Consider the following 19,998-nt stretch of genomic DNA (forward strand, 5'->3'; position numbering starts at 1 on the left):
GAGAAAGGGAGCTGGCATGGTGAATCTAAGGCTCCTTTCCTCAGACTGTTTCAACAGGTTATTGGCTTCTGGTGGGGGGTCAGATATGGCCTGAGGGCAGCTGCTCAAAGGGGTCTGTCCTGCCATAGGGAGGCTTCAACATTAACCCTAAATTAAATTGAGCCAGTGTTCACAGGACCATCCAGGCAGGAGGAGAAAATAAGACAGGGTAACATAAGAGGGCACAGGAGAAGGATTTTGCTCTGTAATGGCAAATTACCCACTCAAAAATAACATAAAAAAGAGAGGAAAAAATTAACGAATAAAGTCTTCACATTATTTTAAATCACAGAAGTGTCAAAAATGGTAATGCCTATATCAAGGCTGCCCTAATGTAGCTTTAATTTGCATGCCATTGGCATTGATTTGATGTGAATATTTACTCTCCTATTCAATTAAGAAAATCCATAACTGCCACCATATTTTAATGTTAATGTATTTTTACACAGCTCTGTGTTTACCTTATTTTCTCTTCTATAACATTAACACTTTTTTTTGTTAAAAATGTGTGAAAGATTAATTTGTAGAATGACGGGATATGTGGGTGTGTAGCACAGGCCAGATGGAAGGGGTGTAACATGACAGTTTTCTTCTGTGGCTTCGTTTTGTTTTTATTGTTGTAAGCGAGCAAAGTATAACTAAAATTATCATTTCTTCTCTGGGCAAAAAGAACTAAGTGGTAAGTTCCTCTTTTATTCCCCATGGCTCTCAGTGCTCCCCTGCAGCTGCAACCCTGTTCAGAATAGCTGACAGGTTGATAAATATTTGTCTAAAACTTCAGCTTATGTATTTGAAAATCACTGTGATTGAAAGAAGGGAATTTGTACTCAGCCTCCATAATTCCACATCTATGGAATAGATCTGGATTCAGATTTATTCATAAACAAGAGCAATTTTGTGTGACTTATTAGTATTCTCTTGGCTGGTAAGGGTGAAAACAGGCACCCTTAATGCTGAAAAAAGAAAGAAAAAGGAAAAAAAAATCTATCCAAGACATAGCCTTTTTAGTCTATAAAGCTATCCATTCAAGAAAGCTATTTAATTGTTGAAAGAGGGCTGTTCCAAGGCCAAACTTTAATTTACACATAAGTATTGTAGGAGTTTGGTATAGTAAGTGTCCTTATTGAAGAATAAAGCAATTAGCACAGTAACTTGCTGTCATCTGGCACGTAAAGGCATTCCAAGAAAAAGTTAAGTGTTGAGGAAAGGAGAGAAATTCAGGACAGCATGTGGGAGAGGAATATGGAGGCTCCTTTTTATGCCACTCAGGAGAAAAGGAGGGGAGAGAAAACCCACTGCAGACTTAATCTGTTCCCTTACCTCATCACAAATTGACCCAAGTTTCTTCCCTTCTTTCAAGGGAAGGGGGGAAAAAATGCAGCCATAACTAAGGTCTTTCTTAGAGCCTAAAATCCTGAAACCACGATACCATAAGCAAGAGCTGTATGTTTTGCATCCTTGTCCACAAATGCTTATTCTGCCCTCTAAATTTGCCCGTGAACACACATGTCCTTCATGACCTTTGCTGATACTCCAGATCTCTGTGTCAGTGCTACCCACTCTCATATATAGGAAATCATTCCCTTAAGATGGTCATTCTTTTTTTTCCCCCACAGTATATCCACACAAATCTCTTGGCTCTGCTTTAATGTCTTGCAAGTGCACCTGATGAAACATCTGTGATCATTAAACAGGCACCCAGTGCTTTCTTCTGTCTAAGAGACACACCCCACCAAAAATGCTGCTATGCTTGCACATCAGAAGACCTTTTTGCTTCTCATTTCAACCATTTTTGCATGGGTACAGTTATATGTGTACCAGCAAGAGTCCCTATTTTCCTCCAGTTCTCTTGACTGACAAAAATAAAGGTTTACTGAGGTTTCAGACAAACAAGTTGTTTTGGTTTAGTAATCATCACAGGCTTCAGTCCAGAGCAGAAATTTCTGAGAAGTCAAAAGTAGTAGAAATGGAGAATTATAGTTCAAATAATTCAGCAATAACTTAATTTCTTTTTCAACTGTTTGAGTAATTGTATTTATTAACACTGTTTGAGTAATTTGTATTCAATCCTCCCAACCCTCTTACTGCAGATGAAAGATTACTCCATTTTGGGTGTTTTGTCCACTCTAAGAATTACTCAATTTTGGGTGTTTTGTCCACTTTGTTAGGTGATTTAATAAATAAAAATAACAAGGGGTTTGCCAATTTTTCTGTGAAAATACTGCTTTCTGTTAATGTCATAATGCTAGTCTGGGCTTGCTGAACCAAGAGTGCCTTTTCTTTTTTCTCTTACCCATATACATTTTCAAACAGTAGCAGGTTTATGCCCTAAATGTAATTGACTGATAGCAGTTTTCTACTTTTCTCTTTAGTATTCCCTCCAAAATTAAGCTTTCCAAGCCATTAGCAGTTGTAGCTTCTTCTCTGGTTTATGAGCTCTTTGCTGTTTAGCCTCAGTTGTGTACACAGAGTTACGGGAACTTACTTCAGGGCCACCAGCAGTTTATCTGGTGTGTTCTGGGCTTGGTGTCACTGAGATGTTTTGCTCCAATGTCACAATTTGAAGTCATATCTAACACTGAGGAAGTGATGCAACTGCAAGAAACGGGTGCTGTCAGGCAAATGTGGGAGCAGACTGTGGTTGTTGGCGTTGCACATCGCCCTTTTACACAACACCAGTTCAAACTGGGTTTGTAGGGGTGCAGAGGCTTTTGGGTGCTGTTTTTGCAGCTCCTCCCCAGAGCTAAGGGGTGAAGTGCAAGGGCATCTAGTGCTGTAGTCACCAGACTCCCAAGAGGCAGGTAAGATACACTCAAATGCAGTTCATATGGCTGCTGGTGCTAGCCCTGTGTCTCGTGAGCCCAGTCCATTCACATCCAGTGAGAAATGATCATCACAGCATCACAGAATGGCTTGGGTTGGAATGGGCCCTAAAGATCACCTTGTTGCAGTCCCTCTGCCATGGGCAGGGACAGATTCCACCAGACCAGGCTCCTTAGAGCCCATCCAACCTGGCCTTGAAGACTTCCACTTAGGGTGGAAGAGGTGAGCTTAGTGAATGTCATCAGAGAGGGGCAAGTGAAGCCTCATTTGGAGACAGGGAGAAAACCAGAAAAGGAGAGAAGGTGCCAACTCGCTGTGCTTGCACTTCCTCTGCAAAGGCCCCTTGCTGCTTTGGGTGTCTGTCAGGAGCTGGTCAGTGCTACTTAAGTCCAGACAGCAATGAGCAGTAGCAAGAATGACTATCAGAAAGCAAAGGCTGCCTGTTTCCAGAGAACTTTGTGCATCCCAGCTCTGAAGGAGGTGCTGGAGCTGCTTCCTCTGTGCCCACTGGCTTCCACCCACTCCAGAGGATACAGCAGGCGTTGGATGAGGAGATAACCAAGCAGGAACAAACCACATCAGCAGGCAGGAAGGTATGTTTGCCTGGGGAGACCTTTTGCAATTAAAACTAGGAAAAAAAAAGAAAACCCATAACAAACAGAAGCTTCCCCAGCTCAGGAGGTTTGACATTTTCCCTGTGTCCAGGCAGGGAGCCAAACTGCCCCACAGACATGCTTCCCACATCTTCCCAGTCACTTTCACTTCCCCCTCCCTCTCCATCCCTTTGAAGAAGAAGAAAAGCTGGAGTTGACTCCCTGTTTAACAAAGCCATCTTATGCCATGCAATGCAGTAGATGCTCTGCAGGTATACCTTATTCTTTCACTTGGCTGTTTTGGGGTAATAATTCTTCTCCCTTCAATCACACACTTTTTTTGAGATACTATAGCTTGGTTCCTGTTTAAAGGGGATTGAAACAAAGGTGGTTGGCCAGGGGTTTAAAAACTAGCCCTGTCTACACTATTTATGTCAGTCATTGACCGCATAATTGTCTGACTTCATATGGAGAAGTAGGTTTTAGCTATTGACTGCTAATATTAACAAAAGGGAGCTTCTTTTTCCTTCTTCAAAAATTCCCAAGAAAACCCACATTTCATCGTCAAAAACTCCTTGCTGGATTTGTGGGTTTTTTGAGATTGTTTTTGTTTTGGTTGGGGTTTCTTTTGTTGGGGTTTTTTGTTGGTTTTTTTTTTTTTGAGATAAAGAGAAGAACCTGAAGTGAGAACTCTGTTTTCAAAGCTGTTGAGACAGTCACAGTGAGGCTTTGAGGATGAACAGGTATGGGGGGGATTCAGAAGAAAAAGTATGTATTTTGTCACTGTAAAAATATAAACAAACTCTGCCAAAAACCAGAGTACTGGAGGAAAGCAAGCAGACTATCAAGCTGCATAACCTTATCCACTGCCACCTTCATACCTGATGTACAGGATTTAAATCAGAACTAACTATATTGGTTACACAGCACATTTTCAAAAACTGATTTATTGGGTGGGGTTTTTTTTTTTCCCGTCATTTTTGTTTTGTGTGTTTACCACAGCCGCCACAGGGCTGTCCTTGCTCCACAGATGCAGCTGAGGATGCAGAGGGATGGCTGAATGCTACAGTGCTCTAACTCCCGAGGATCATGGAAATGGAAATGTGCCTGATCAACCACTGCCTCACCTGGGCCACTCTCAGGAGGTGGGGCCACTTGCAGCCCCTGAGTACAGCAGTGCCCAGCAGCCCAAGTGGGGGATTTACCATTTGCTCTCTTTGCTTCCTCTCCTCAGACGCTGGCACTGTCCTGGCCTTAGGCACCTGGCTCCAGGACAGGTGGGGACATCTTCCAGGTCTCCTGTGTGACCGTGTCCATCAGGGCAGCTCTTAGTGGAGAGGCTAGACTGTGGCCCAGAGCCAGGACAAAATACTTGATTTTAGTACTTTGTGCAGATTTGTGTGGTCACTTTTCATAATTAGATTGTATTGTCTTGCTAACAAAAATAATTTTCAGCCTTTCTTCTGCTGGTTGGTCTTCATTTGTCTCTAGTAATCATAAAATGCTGGAAATACCATGATGCAGAGGTTTCTTGTGTGCCAGTCCCTACTAGCAGCCAGCTTTACAAGAAGTCACATCCTTTTTCCAAGCACAAAAGTCAAATTGACCGATTTTAGCAAGAGGCTGAAAAAACATTGAGCACATCTCTTAAAAGTATTCCTTGCCCCAACCCAATGAACAAGCATTTCTCAAGGCTGAGCAAGAGTGTTGTGCATTCAAGATATTCTCTGCCAAGGATTTTGTTCTCCTGATGATAGACAAAGACCTCTGGGAACTGACCACCACCAGAACTTTCCCACTTTGCTGAGAAGATGGGGCTACTAATAATTTCAGGGAAAGGAATGAACAAAGAGACTCTACTGAAATCAGCTCTAAAGAAAGACAGAATTTACCTCTGTTCCTTTATTTTAAAAACTTTGGATTCTGGAACACTGCTGTTTCTTTCTTCAAGACCTTACTCAGCCAGGGTGGGTGAGCACACCCTCACCCTCCCACCTGCCAACCCTCACTGGGGTGGGAGCCAGAAAGCAAAACCTAGCCCAGCCACCTCACTTCTGGAGAAACAATGATTCCTGTCCTGCTGGACAGAGCTCATGTGGAATTTATTGATTTGCTCAATAGAAGTTGACATTCAGAAAAGCATTCTCTGTGTTGAGACTGGGTTTTGTGGGAATGGTGAGATGAGCTGGAAATGACCTGGAAGGTACTCTGCTTCAGTTGTTGTGCAAGGAGGAAGGGCATGCTGGAAGACATTAAGTCTGCATTACCTGCCACCAGCTCACCAGCAAACCTGTGTGTTCTTCAGTGACATGGGTGTTTCCCTGTTGGAACCTCAAGAAGAACGATCCAGTCATGGGCTAGGACTCGGGATGTGGTCTAGGCTCTGCCCTCAGCAGACACCCTGTAGCATCCCTGACCTTGGTGAAGGAGGCTGCAGTTACCAGCGCTGTGCTCTGCAGAGCTGCATGGGAGGTTCTCAGATGAGACAGCAATGAGCTCCAAAGAAAAGCTTATAAATATATTTAATTTATGAACATTTACTGTACGCTGCACACTGAAATCTGCCAACACTAATCCAAAAGAATTACACATTTTAGACCTGAACATAACATACTGTATGCAGTAACTCACATCAGAGCAACCCATATGCTACTGTTAATGTGCCAACTGACACATGTTAAGCCACAAACACAAGAAAGGATTGGATTTCAACCGCATTTTTTGTATTTCAGTTATTTCTCGGGTCCATTATTTTTATTCACCATTATCTTCCCTCCTCTCTCCAGACAGACTGCTCTCCCTAACACATTTTCCACTGCCCTACCAGATTTCCTGCTAGGTAGAGACTGCCCCGGAGACAAAGGGACTAACATAAGCACACAGGCCGGGAAGCACAGAAATAGCACCCCCCGCAATAATCTAGGTCACTTAATAGCCTACTTTCAGGGTTCTCTGTGAACCCTGTACCCACTCCTGCTAGGCAAAGAGAAACCCTGAGAAGAAGTGGGTGGATGAGTAGACAGCCAGCCATCCCAAGTGTCAGCTCTGACTCCTCGGGAGAGATGCGTCGAGGATGCTCTGACAGAATGTGTCTGAGCTGGAGGCAAATGTTTCTGTATTGCATTCATGACACAAGAGCTCTGCCACCTTGCAATATGTGCCCGCTGTTGCTGCTTGATGGCAATAACTGGATTTTTCCAGGGAGTCGGTGAAAGCACCCCAATGCCACTACAATAATTAGGTCTCAAGATTTCTTGAGCTAAGATAATCCCCCAGAAATTGATAAGTTTTACATAAGGCAAGTCAGGAGCAACCGTAGGAGTCTTGGAGCATAAATGTGCCCCATGTAGTAGGGAAGACTCTGCTTCTCACCTTCCAGGTTTGTCAAGGTGTGATACCAGCAATCAGAACGTACAACAAAGGACCAAACTGCCAGCAGCTTCACTTCTCCTCCCCAGTGAGCCAAACCCATGGATTTGCATGGGGTTCGTACCAAAAATTGTGTGAAGGATGCAATTTCATTATGTAAGCAGGAGGCTTTAAAATAGGAAAACCAAAAAGAAGACAAGAGCACATGTCATCATGCAGATTTAAACCACAAACTTTCAGTTACCTTATCAGATAAATACTGCTTAGGGAAACAACGAATGTATTTTATGTAGGGCAGCTACTGAAGAGCATCTGACAAAGAATTAAGCTATAGATTCCTCGAGTATTTGGCAATGCATCAATAACGTGCTGGAGAAATCAGACTCCTGAGTATCTTCTTGATTAAAGGAAAGCAGCTGCTGGAATCTCAGAACTTGAAAAAGTGGCTAAATGTGACATGTGAGAAACCAGAATTTATCTCCCTGCTAGAGCTGACCTAGTGTGAATTGTGAAATGAAGGAAAGAATAGCTGGCCTGCGTTTAAGGTAGGAGGTGAGACCACACAGTAAAAATGTCTTCCAGTGCATGGGTAGAGAGACCATGATGCACATAACCCCAGCCTTTACATCAACATATCCCTATGGATTATTTGCATCCTCTCCCTTTCTTTCTTTCTCTGTCCTTTCGGCCTGTGTGGGAAATGCTGTGTAACTCACAGCGGCATGTGCTGCGAAAGCTAATAATACCCTGGAGATGATGGAAATAACATCCTTGAGGTAAGAGCTTGCACTTTAATTTCAGCACAGAGAAATCTTATGGGATTCCCTTATTCAGAGTTATATACCTCACTCTTTTCTAGAAACTTCAAAGTCTTTTATGCTAAAGAACCCTTTCATCATGTCCTCAGACTGGCTTAATTAAATTTAGGAGACTATTGCATTTTTATAAAATAAGCAGAAAAGTGCCTGCCATTTAAGCAGAGTCCTATGTATGATTTTATTTTTAATATTACTCCAACTTCTTACATGTCAAAAATACGTATAAGATTTGAATGTGATTGCAGGACCTAAACCCGAGGAGATTAGGCATGTTGATAGCCCTGCTCATGAAAGTCTGCAGGATCCAGGCATTTAAGGCAGTTCTAAATATAAGACAGAGGGCTGTCCATTAATACTAATCTTTATTTAATAAAAATGTCTCCCCAAATTTTCTAATCAGTAAAGAGGGAGGTACCCCCCTTAAGCCTCTTCATTAGACCTGTTGTCCACAGCCCTGCCCAGCTTGGGGTCCAGGACAGGACATCCCATCTTGCCATTTCCATAAGGGAAACAAAGCAGAGAACAGCTGCTGAGCAACGCAGATCTTGCAGAAGTATTTGGAATAGGCTAGGATGAATCCTCTCCACAGGGTGTTCAACACAATGCCTGGTTTTTTGCCTAAAGTACATGTCTGGGGAGCTGGGACAGGAGTCACCACACAGAGTAAATATTTGAAGTTCAGTAGTGTAAGTTCAGTGGCTGACAGAGGCTGTGATGGACATGAAACCAGCCATGCTGTGTCAGATCAAGTGTCCATCTCATTAATATTCTGCACTGAGCAGTGACCAAAATGTGTTGTGGGAAGCCTGTTAGAGCAAGAGAAGCAGGTAGTGAGACATCCCCCTGTAACAGTCACCCAGCCTCCAGAAATTTGCAACTCAGTGATCTTCTAAGCTAAAGGTGGTATCTTGGAGTCTTCAGTGGATTTTTTCCTCTATGATTTTGTCCAGTTTCTTCTTAAGCCTGCATAAACATTTGGCCTCCTGCAGCAGACCATCTCTAGCTAAACCACATGCTATGTGTCAAGGTGGAGAATCTTCTTTCATGTATTTTTGACCTGCCATGTAACACTGTAGTCTTGTTTCAAAAGAGACCATAAACAATCCACCCATATTCACCCCGTTTATACAATTTTTTTTTTTCTCCTGTAATCTCCCTTTTCCAGGCAGAAGGGTCCTATTCTACTTTGTCATTCCTGATAGGAAGTGCATAAATCCACAAGTTAGATGAAAATTAAATTTTTTGTTCAAGAAATGCTAGAATGGGTAGATGGACCGAAATGCTCAAGCACAAGTAGGAGCACACAGGGAACCAGGAGAATTGTTAGGCATTGGCAGTTGGTGTACTTTCCCTTCTCCCAGGGTAAGGCATTAGCTCCTGCCTAAGTCGCTGCGGTAATTCTCTTGGTCTGCTCACATCCCTCCAGTATTTACTATGAAAGGTAAAACCTCATGTTTTTCACTCACCCTATATTCCCTTCAGAGCTGTAGAAAACCTGGTAAGAAGAGACATACTTCAAGCTCTAGTAGCTGTAATGGGAAACCCTTGCTTCTCCTAAACCATGGCTGCTTCCTGGCTTCTTTTGTAAGGAACATAAACTGGGAAATTTCTTGCAGATTACCCTGCCCCTCCCAAAGGCTTAAACTGGTCAGGGAGGAACTCTTGCTCTTACAGAAAATTATGATTAGGGCGGTGAATGTGAGTATAGTGCCTTTGAGTTCACACACAAACACTGCTCTTGTGGCACTGCTTCCATCTGCCAGGAAGGCTGCGAGAGACAGGCATACCAGGACACTACTGGCACATCTGTTTGCTTGGTTAGTGCTCTCAGGGAAGGTAAAGCTGCTGGGAGGCTAGGTCTTTGCGACAGAATCACAGAATCACTGAGATTGGAAAAGGACCCTGAAGATCAGCGAGACCAAACATCAGCCCAACGCTGCCAGCTCCACCACTAAACCATGTCCCTAAGTGCCATAGCTACACATCTTTTAAATACCTGCAGGGATGGTGGTCCAACCACTTCCCTCAGCAGCCCCTTCCAATGCATGGCAACCCTAGATGACTCCTCTTGAAAGTGATTTTGGCTAGACAGTATCACAATCATTGCATACATGACTGTCATCATGACACCTCGAACCCCATCCTATCGTACTGCTTTTTCAGCTTGCACTAAAATTAATAAAGAGAGCAGCATAATGACTGAATTTAAAGTTTTATCTTCGAAGTGGCTTTAAAGCTCAATGCTGCCTTATCATGCTTGGGGGTATTGCAGGTGGAGTGGGGACCAACACACTGAAACGTAGTGTTTCCTTAAAAATAGATTGCATTCCTGGTAAACTTTCCCTGCCCCGTCTCATCTGGAAGCGAAGTTGAATAAGCGAGTCAGAAATTTCACTTCCACAGTTTGAAGCAGTAGAACTGAGACGTTCGCTCTTGTCCTCCCCCCATTCAAGTACAAATGCAGTCTTTGCAAAGCAGTTCTTTCATTTAGCTATACCCAGTTGGTACTTGTTGCCAAATGGAATGTGGATTTGCCTCAGAGAAGATCACTCATGGCTAATGAAATGGCAATTAGTTTATGCAACTTATTAGCGTTAGTATTTATTTTACTTTACAATATTACCTAAAAGCATCTCCAAGACATTTAAACTGCAGCATTATCTGTTCAATGCTGTCTTTTAAGTAAATAGTCCTACTAAATATAAAAAGCTGGCATTTGTACTGCGTGCACCTATGTTATCATCGTCGCAAAGCAGATGCAGAATGTAAGGCGACTTGAACAATCAGCACTGTAATTTGCACAGTAACATTGTTTTAGATCTAATTAGTGCTTATGCAGATCCCTTACAAAAATGTGAAAACCGCACCAGGATGTAATTGTTAATGAATTTAGTGCAAAGCACATCTGCATAAATTCCATTTCAGCAAGAAAAAAACCCCAACCTCTAAGTTCAACTGCTATTTGCTCAAGAGCCAAAACACTGTGAATTGTGCCCACTATGTTTTAGCCTTGCTCTGCTGGCTTTGATATTTCAAATAAATACTACGAAGTTAAAGCCTCCAGCTGCAGACCAACCCATCTGTAGATGTTTGTTATATTTGGCAGTATTCAAAGATGATTTGCCTTCCTGCTGAAAAATAAAATAAAAAAAAGAAGTTCTCTCAGCAAAAAACCAAAATTGAAATACTTATCAGCCAAAAACTAAAGTTTAAAAATATTCTGTGTGGGTCAAGTGACAGAACTTTTGGAACAGCAGGCATGCATGTATACCGTGCCTATAATTGAACTCTGTACCTTGCTCCATGTGTATGCATAAGTCCATCTGTAGCAACTTCTTTTTGAACTGCAGGACATATACATGGCTACCAAGGAGTGCCACTAAAGGATGCAGGTAACTGATCTTAAACGTCATGACACAGCTCCCTTAGAAACCACTCATCTGCCCTTCAGGAATAGCATCAAGATCTATTCCACTGCCTTTGTTTCTTCAGAGATGCTTACTGAGGTTCAGGCAGAAGGGTTCTGGAGTCCATCTTCCAACAAAGAACTGGGCTCATGAGCTTTTTGTACCAGCATTAGGAATCTCACTCAAGAGCTTGATGTTTGTCAGGACTGAGTGTCAAGACGAGAATATTTTTTGCCATGTCTTGGCTTTATGTGTGGCCTTTATATGCAAATACAACTCAAGGTAGACCTCAGAGGTACCAAGCCTTCAGTAAACTCCTGTATGAACTTTTTATGGAAGCCTTAGATACATGGTTTTCCTTTCCAAACAGAGTGAGGATGATTTTTACAAGACCATGATTGTTCTGAAAGGCATTAGCCCATAAGGAGGTTAGGGGAACATCAGAACAGGAGTCAGCAACACCCAAAACAACAACCCTGGCTCTCTTCCTACCCTGGCCTACCAAAAAAATATCTTCTCACAAGCTCAGGTCACTCAGAATGAATGAGTGACCCAAATCAGAAGGTACAGTGTTTGATATTGGAGAGGTCTTACATACCAGCTCATTGATACCCATAGGCACTACAGACACATAATTGAAAAAGATTATCAGTCTTTTTTTTTTTTTTTAATGTTGGTTTTTACTCCAAATATGGCACTGATAGTTAGGCTCAGACTCTTTCCCCTTTGTTATCATTATCTGAAACACTTCATCTCTGTACTTTTTTTAAAAAAAAGTATAATTTTATTTTTACTTCCATGAAGTTTGGCTGTGCCTTTTTTCTAAGAAATCAGAATGGATTCATGAAAGAGGTGACAGAGCAATTCAGAGAGCTGTCTCTTACTTCAGGCCCTGTCAGAAACTTCCTATGGGTGATTAAATCAGGCAACAAATTTAACCTTCTACATTTAATTCTCCATTTCTGAACAGGAGAAACGATAGCACCAGTTATCTCATTGAGGCATTCTTGATGAATGACTGTGTTAAAAGGTGCTGAGTCATTTGGATGTCATCTGATGCACCTACATAAAAATCTTAATGTAATCGAGATTCTTGCATTAAAATGGATAGCTTCACAAGTTACTAGATTAATCTAGTGAAAACCTCCAGAAGATTGCTATCCATCAATTTGTTAAAAGGAGATTGTAAGATACATCCTGGCTAGCAGGCTTCAGGTTTCCTTTGGCCAGCAAGAACACGTGCTCAGTGCCTGCTGCCCCCAGCCCTTTAAATGTCAGACGATCCCACGGCAGTGGCAGCTGCTGTGCCAGCCCATGGAGCCCAAACCAGTGCTCCCAGACTGCTGCCATGGGTGTTCCTGCTCCAGCTTTGGCAGCCCGAGGGAGCAGCAGGAGAGGAACAGGAGAGGGCCATGGCAGACCTGCATGCGATGGAACCCCAGGGGGACACCTCGCAGACAGTGAGGCCCCAACAGCACAGCAGCTTGGCTGCATTTCTCCGTAAAGTTATGCACCATTTCTTAAAGGAAACTCCTGTCAGAGCTCTGGACAAAGAACTCAAAGAAAAGATCTCCTTGTGTGTGTTTTTCAGTTTGAACCAAACAACCATTTAAACCATTTTTTTCATCTCCTCCTCTTTTTCCCTACTCTCCAGTAGAACTCAACATTTCTGTGACCAAAATTTCCTTTTCTATCAAGAGGTTTCTAGTGAGGTTTTCAAAATTACAAGTTAGATGGCACTGGTTCTTTTAACATGATATTCACAAACATAGGGATTCACAGTCCCTTTGGGGACTGAGGGAAAGAGGAAGACTGGTAGACAGTAGAATGTGATTGATGGCAGAAGTGGGGATGAGGATGTTGAACAGAAGGAGGTGAGAGGGAGGTGTGGAGGACAGAGAGAAGTAGCTGTCATTAAAAGGAAATGGGAAGACAAAGAAAAGAGTAGACACGTGTGAACTGCACAGTAAGCTTCCTTTCCAAGAGCTCAGATCTCAGCAGTTATTTTAGTTTTCTGTGTTGTGAGGAAAACTGACACTACACAAAGATGAGGGGACAGAAATTTATGGAATGCAACTGCTTTGTACCCAGTTATGGTGGCACTGAGTTTGGATCATTAGGAAACAGTTTCCATTCAGAAATTGGAAAGATAAATTTTGTGGACACCCAACATAAACTTTCTCTCATGGCTGATAAAATTAATATCTTCTGTTTTTTTAATAGATCTTCAAGTAATTCACAGTTTCCAGCATCCAAAGCCTTTTTTTACATGCTGAGAAATGAGAAGGCGCATTACTAGCTGGAGTAACGGGAGTCAGCAATGAAACCAGTTCCTCTTCTCCTGACCTGTTTTCCCATCATTGGTCTGAGCCTTGGACATGCCACCAGAAAGAGATTTACCCACCTAAGTGCAATTAATGCTTCTATCTTTTGTTTGTTTGTTGGTTGGTTTTGGTTTTGGGGTTTTTTAAATTTTTGTTTGGTTTTGTTTGTTTGGGTTTTTGTTTTGTTATGATTTTCTTGGGTTTTTTCCCTTCTTTTTTTGGTTTGTTTTTTGCTTTGGATTTTTTTTTTTTTTTTTGTTTATGTTTCAGGCTTTTCTCTATGATCTTCATCTGTTGCTGGAGATGATCATGTGTATCTGCCTTTTTTGAGAACTAGTTCTCCAAGCAGTTGCTCGAGGAACATGAGCAGCCATGGGAATTGCAGCTTCCTGCTGGTTTGGACCTAGGAGAAGCCAAAATGGGAATTCTGAGTAATCCCAGGAGAGGGAAAGTGTCTCCTCCATCAGCACATCAGCTGAAACCTGGCATATGGGCAGGACAAGCAGACGTTTTCTTCCTTGCTCTCTGAGCCCTTTTCATCTAAACTGTGCAGAATAGAAAATTCAGCTGTTCCCTTTTCCACAGGTTAGCCTGGATAATAAAGACACTTTACTCTTTGCTTTCAGATATTTTTTCTAAACTATTTTGATCCTTGAAACATTTACACTAACAAAGAAATTCCACTGCCTCCTTGTCTCCCTCCCTCCCACCCCCACCCCAATAACTTGCTCTGTCTTGAAGCTCTGACTTGATTTTTGGCATATATTTGCATACATTAGAAACGGAGAGAGGATTAAAGTTTAAGAGGAAATTGTGGCTAGTGTGAAAGGGGAACAAAAGGACATCTGTGAAGTAGCCCACAACTGGCAAGGAAAGCTATTCCACCTCCAGCACCAGCTGCAGGGGAAGTGGTGCCCACTGCCCCAACAAGACTTTCTTTGTTTTGCTGCAAAAACTGGGAGTGGTGGCTTTTAAAGTGACAAAATTTGAGGTGAGGAACTTCCCTTTCCCCTGCTCTATCCTGATATCGTATGGCAACAGATGTTTTCTAAGCAAATAATTTCTCCCAAGATTACCCCAACAAAATCTTCCAAATCCAGAGGGAGTACAGATTTATGGTGCTGGGTCTCTCTGCACCCACAGGCAGGCATGCAGGAGTTGCTGCTGTAAATTTCTCCAGGGCTCACTAGCCCTCCTAAACCTGCCACTTCCTCTCAAGGCAGAGGAGGACAATTTCCAGCACTGCTTGGTCCTGCAGCAGCAGAAGGAGCTGGGGACTGTGTGGAGGATGTGGCAGATGGGGGAAAGTGATGTGGGACAGGAAGCAAGCTGGAGCTGAAGGGAAAGCTTAAGAATAAAAGGAGGACAAAAAGATGCAAACAGGAAGAAAAAATGTGTGCAAAGCTGGCTTTCGGTAAGGTAAAAAGGAACTAAGCTTCTGAGGAGGAAGAAAGTCAGGGAGGAAAGAGATGGGGAAATACAGGAATGTGAACATTATCCCACCCAGTTGGGGGAGACACTTTTCACTTCTGAAATGGTGGAAAGACTCTGGATGCATTAGAAATGTCCTTTTAATGCTCAGTGAAAATAATACTCCAAAAGCTTGCTTGCCTTCTGCTCGCAGATCCTCTGGAAGGTATAATGTGTTCATCCTCGTGCTGGGGACACTAAAGAGAGAGGTGTCTAGAATCAGAACAGTCAAATCTCTCTCCTAACATTTAGTTTTCTCAAGAGTTTAGAGTGCTGCAGCCAGTCCTCCATTAATATTCTCTGAAAATATGGGTTTTTTTGCCATGAATCTGCAAGGAATTGAGATCTGAAGCTTATGTGTTCCCTTCCTGGGTGTACAAACTTGGACTGCTTGGCTCCATTTCCCCCTCTGCTTCTGCCACTTTGCTGTTCTCTTCTCCCCTGGCTTCATTCCTGCTTGGGGGCCACTGAAGACTGTAAGGTCAAAAGAAGTCCTGGGGGTTTTCCCCATGTGAGATTAATGTTCACATAGTGGTGACAACCTCCCTGTGTGTACCCAGCCCACACAGTTTGTATGCTGTGATGAGTGTGTCCCAGACAGACTCATCCACACCACTTTTGTCAGGCTGGCAGAGTCCTCCCAGCCTTCCACCATCATTAAGCTTTAATTAAAACACAAAAGTGGCTCAAACCACCAGCTTTAAATGACTTTCATGAAAAAAACAGTCAGCCAAACACCAAAATATCCACGGGCTTTCTTTTGAACACATGAAACTAAAAGCCTCTGGAAATTCTCGTGTGTAATTTGATTTTCTGTAAATCACTTGGTTACTGCCAGGTCCCAGGAGAAGAGGAGGAGATCTAACTTTACAGTATGCCTAGGAGTGGCAGAGCTGAGCTTTTTCAAAGGTTTGGGGTTTTCTGTTACTTTGTTTTTCAATTTGTTCAATCTAAAGAGGGTGGGATTTCCTCATAAAGATAAGAATTATGGTTGGAAGTACTGACTAATACAAATACTAACTGCTCAGCTCAAGGTCAGGTAGTTTTTAAGTGACATGTAATAAGGAGACATGGGGAAGGTTTAGAAAAAAACCACTACTTTTGCACATGATTTTGAAGGGTAATTATTTTGTTTCTTTAAATTGTAAGCTAATTTTTGCAGTTGCTGGCAACTCGTCTTTAGGTGGATGCATTTCTAGTTGGGAAAGTCCTGATTCCTAATCTGTGAGGGGAACATTAAGTGCTGAGTGCCACTGAGAGGTTTACATCTCTCCCTATCATTGTCCTCATAAGCTGCTACATGGAATCTTTGGATGAAACCTGAGTAATAACATGGATATAAAAACTCTTGTAGCCATCCCTACTGGTAAAGCATACCTGATAACATTAAAAAAGCTGATCTTATTGTTAGCAGTCTGAAAAACAGCCTAAAATATGAAAGAGGAGATCATCTTCTTCCCTGCCTCTCAGTAGATAAAATAAGCTGACTTTCTATTTTGGCCTCTTCTGGCTCCCATGTCTTTATGGATACCACCCATCAGGCAGACCAGATCTCCTTGCTTCTCCCCGTGTTGGCTCCCAGGCACTGTGGAACAGGCTGTGTATATTTCACAGTCAGAACTGGGCATCACATGTAGAGCTTGAGGGTTAGTGGTGGTATGGCTGCTGCACAAAAGGGAAAACCACCTGGGTTCATGAAAGCTGTCACTCTTCAGAACTTGATCCTACAAAAACCAGGAAAAAATATGTTCATTGCTAAAATGGTAGCACAGCTATATCAGCAAAAGAAACAGAACCCAAGTACAAGAGGGTGCCATTTTTTCCTAGCAGTTTTAAGGCAAAGCTGTCCCAAAAGATGGTATGGAGAGCAGCCAAATAGTGCTGAATTGGGGGACTCATTCTGAACTTCAGAGGAGACACTAGGTCTGAGAGGAGGTTCATCTCAGATTGGCTGGACCTGAGTCACAGAAGAACAAAGTGACTTGTAACAGAATAGCCTAGCCTAGCCTAGCATGGAATGGAATAGAATAGAATAGAATAGAATAGAATAGAATAGAATAGAATAGAATAGAATAGAATAGAATAGAATAGAATATTTCAGTCACAAAGGATCTACTACAATCACCCAGTCCAACTCCCTGGTCAATTCAGGGCAAGAGAATGAGCTGTTAATGTATTTTTAATTTTTTTTTAATTTTTTTTTTTTTGGTTACAGACTTATGTAGCTGTTAGATTTTAGCACATTTTCTTCATCATGACACAAAGATTTTGCCTTTATGCTTGCTGTCTGATTGAAAAAGGAGATAATAATAAAAATGAAAGTATACATTTCAAATAATTGAAAATATTGTAACTTTTTCTCTATTTTCACAAGAATGAGCTCTACAGTAAGCACATTTCCATGTGGCTATTCACTGTTCCAGCATTATTCTGTGACCTTTTTTGAAAGTACACAATCTAGTGCTGATTCAGGACAACATTTCGTGCCATGTCAGCCCATCATTGGCAGGAGAAAGAAAAGAAAGGATCCAACCCAGATGTTTCTCAGAATGTTCTGATAAACTCAAGATTTTAATGGCATTTGCTACAATAGAAAAATAATTAAAAGAGGGGGAGAAAAAGGCGAGTGGGAATGCTGGGCAGTCATGCAGAGGTGATCACTAAATGTCCTTTATGTACCCAATTTGTTCTTGATACTTAAGGACACTGTGGTGCTTGTACATGAACTGGAGCCACTTGTCACTAGAAAGGCTGCCAGGATTAAATCAGTAAGAAATTGTTTATTCAGCCTGTTCAAACAAAAAATGAATTGTTTTGATGAATGAGATTTTTTTTAATGAATTAGCACATGTCATGCCAGTAGTTTTAAATGTAAAGCACTGAGGCGGGTTTTTTCCTTTCATTCTGACATAACTGCCCTAAAATAACTGAAGTACCAGGGCTCCAACAGTGGCACATTACATTATGTATTGCAAAGGACATAGTTGCCACTGTAGGTAGACAACACTACTTAAAAAATCCCAAACAAACAAGCAAAAAAAAAAGCAGAGGAAAAAACTCCACCCCCTTCATGCATTGCATATATTCTATAGTAGCTTTAATAAAATTGTCTTTATTTTCTACAACAAAAATCATTCAGAGTTTCAGTTAAATGTACTTTCAGTGATGATGAATACTTCTAAGTCCTTTTAGAAGGATTATTACCTTTGGGCAAAACTCTTCAGCCTCTTTTGACAGAAGTCTTAATTATGGTGATAATTTGCATGTATTGAACTACGCACTAACCTTCCCTACAGTTTTCAGAAGGGAGTTAACCTTCCCTTTGTGTGCCTCATCTGAAGATGGGCTTACAAAAGTGGACTATGACAGCCACACATCCACCTTGCCAGGGGTCAGAAGTATCACCAGTCCTTGCTGGTTGCTTCCACCACCTGTGAGGGGTAAGTTAAACTACACTTTTTGAGTAACAAAACTCAAAATCATTCATAGGTTCACCTTGTCTATGTGAACACAATATTTCATATTCAGTTATTATTTTTATGACTCATAATTATTGCATTGATACATTTCCCCTGTTAAAACTTTGATGTCATTGGCATAAACTGGTTTATGCACTGCTCACAATCAGGGATGTTAAGGTTCACCTTGGAAGAAATGTGTGGCATCAGCCAAGATGAAGTCATGCCCATTGAAGCTGTGATTTGTACCCATTCTGGCTGGAAGGGGCATGGTGTCTAGGTAATGCCTTGGTTATAATTAGCAAATTTAACTTGCTCCATGCTCAAGGCAGAGAATCTGGCATGGAAAAGCTCCAAAAACTTTTTCAACCTATTCCAAATTGGCCACTGTGGTAACATGGTTAAGAAAATTAGAGGGTTATATTTGGAAATGTTGCTAAAAATAGGTTACCTTATTTGAGGAGCACCTCCTCCTCTGGTAACTTTTGGAGATACTTCTGGCTGAAAGAAGGGAGAATTCACTGATACACTTGGAAAACAAGGAGGCAAAATCTAAATTATGGTTCAGAAACCATACCATTACATCAATTTTATTTTAAATGACCCCTTGGTCTTAAGAATAAACATGAAAGAAATTTAATTTATATGTGTGTGTATATATATATATAAGAAAGAAAAAATAGAGAAATGGGTACTGGTTGTCTCTCCTTCTGTGGTAGTTCCTTTCTGTTGAAGCTCTCGTTTGATGAAGCAGAACACTTACAACCTGCTTTGATCAAATGCCATGACAGGCAGGAGTGCTTTCAGAGTACCCAAATTCCTCATCTGGTTCCCTGAAGTAACATGCCCTTCCGTAACTGGTGGTTGTTCCTGGCAATGCCTTCCTGCATATTTCTGCTCAATAGTCTTGGTAAGTAAAACAGCAAACTGGAGCTCCATATTTTAGCCATATTCAGAAAATCTCAGGAAGCTTTGCATAATCTCCACACCTTGACAGATTTGTAACTGTTAGCATTTGCATTACATTTCTTTGATTAATCTTTTAAGACAGTAATAATTAATATTTTCACAGCTTCCAAATGAGGACTTGGGTTTACCTTACAGTCTTCATGTGTTTACTGCATCTTGTGCCTATAGATAGAGCAGACGGCCCAGTATGGGTGATTTGACTTCCTGGTGGTGGAATGGGTATGGAAAAGGTTTAGGAAATGTAACCAAACTTGGGGTGCAAATCAGTTACAATGCTGGTGCAGGAACAATTCTCCAAACAGCAGCCCCAAAAGATGAACAGTGCTCTTGTAAAGCTGCCCTCATGCCTTCTTAAAATGTTAAGGGCAAGAAAGTATTCTGACATAGGAATGAATAAATGGTAATGCTGACCTCCTTGTGTGCTGTTTTTTGGTACCCTGAATCACTCAGAATAAGAGTGTGGATGATGAATTGGTCCCAGTGGAGTTGTTCACGGAGAGAGTACTAATAGAAAGGAGGGAAGGGGATCTGAAGGTTGCTGTGTAAGCAATGTGGTTTTGCCACCCAGATTATTCAGGTTTAACAATTATCTGTCCCCACTGCATCCCCATCTCTCTGAGTTTCTAACTGCTTGAAACTGAAGCTCATGGATCTAGCAAGGTATTAGGGCTGCTCCCTAGCACCTTGGTGACAACCATTTTCTTCCCTTGCCTGCAGCTGATGCTACT

The sequence above is a fragment of the Serinus canaria genome, chromosome 3 (assembly GCF_022539315.1).
Source record: "Serinus canaria isolate serCan28SL12 chromosome 3, serCan2020, whole genome shotgun sequence".
NCBI lineage: Eukaryota > Metazoa > Chordata > Aves > Passeriformes > Fringillidae > Serinus > Serinus canaria.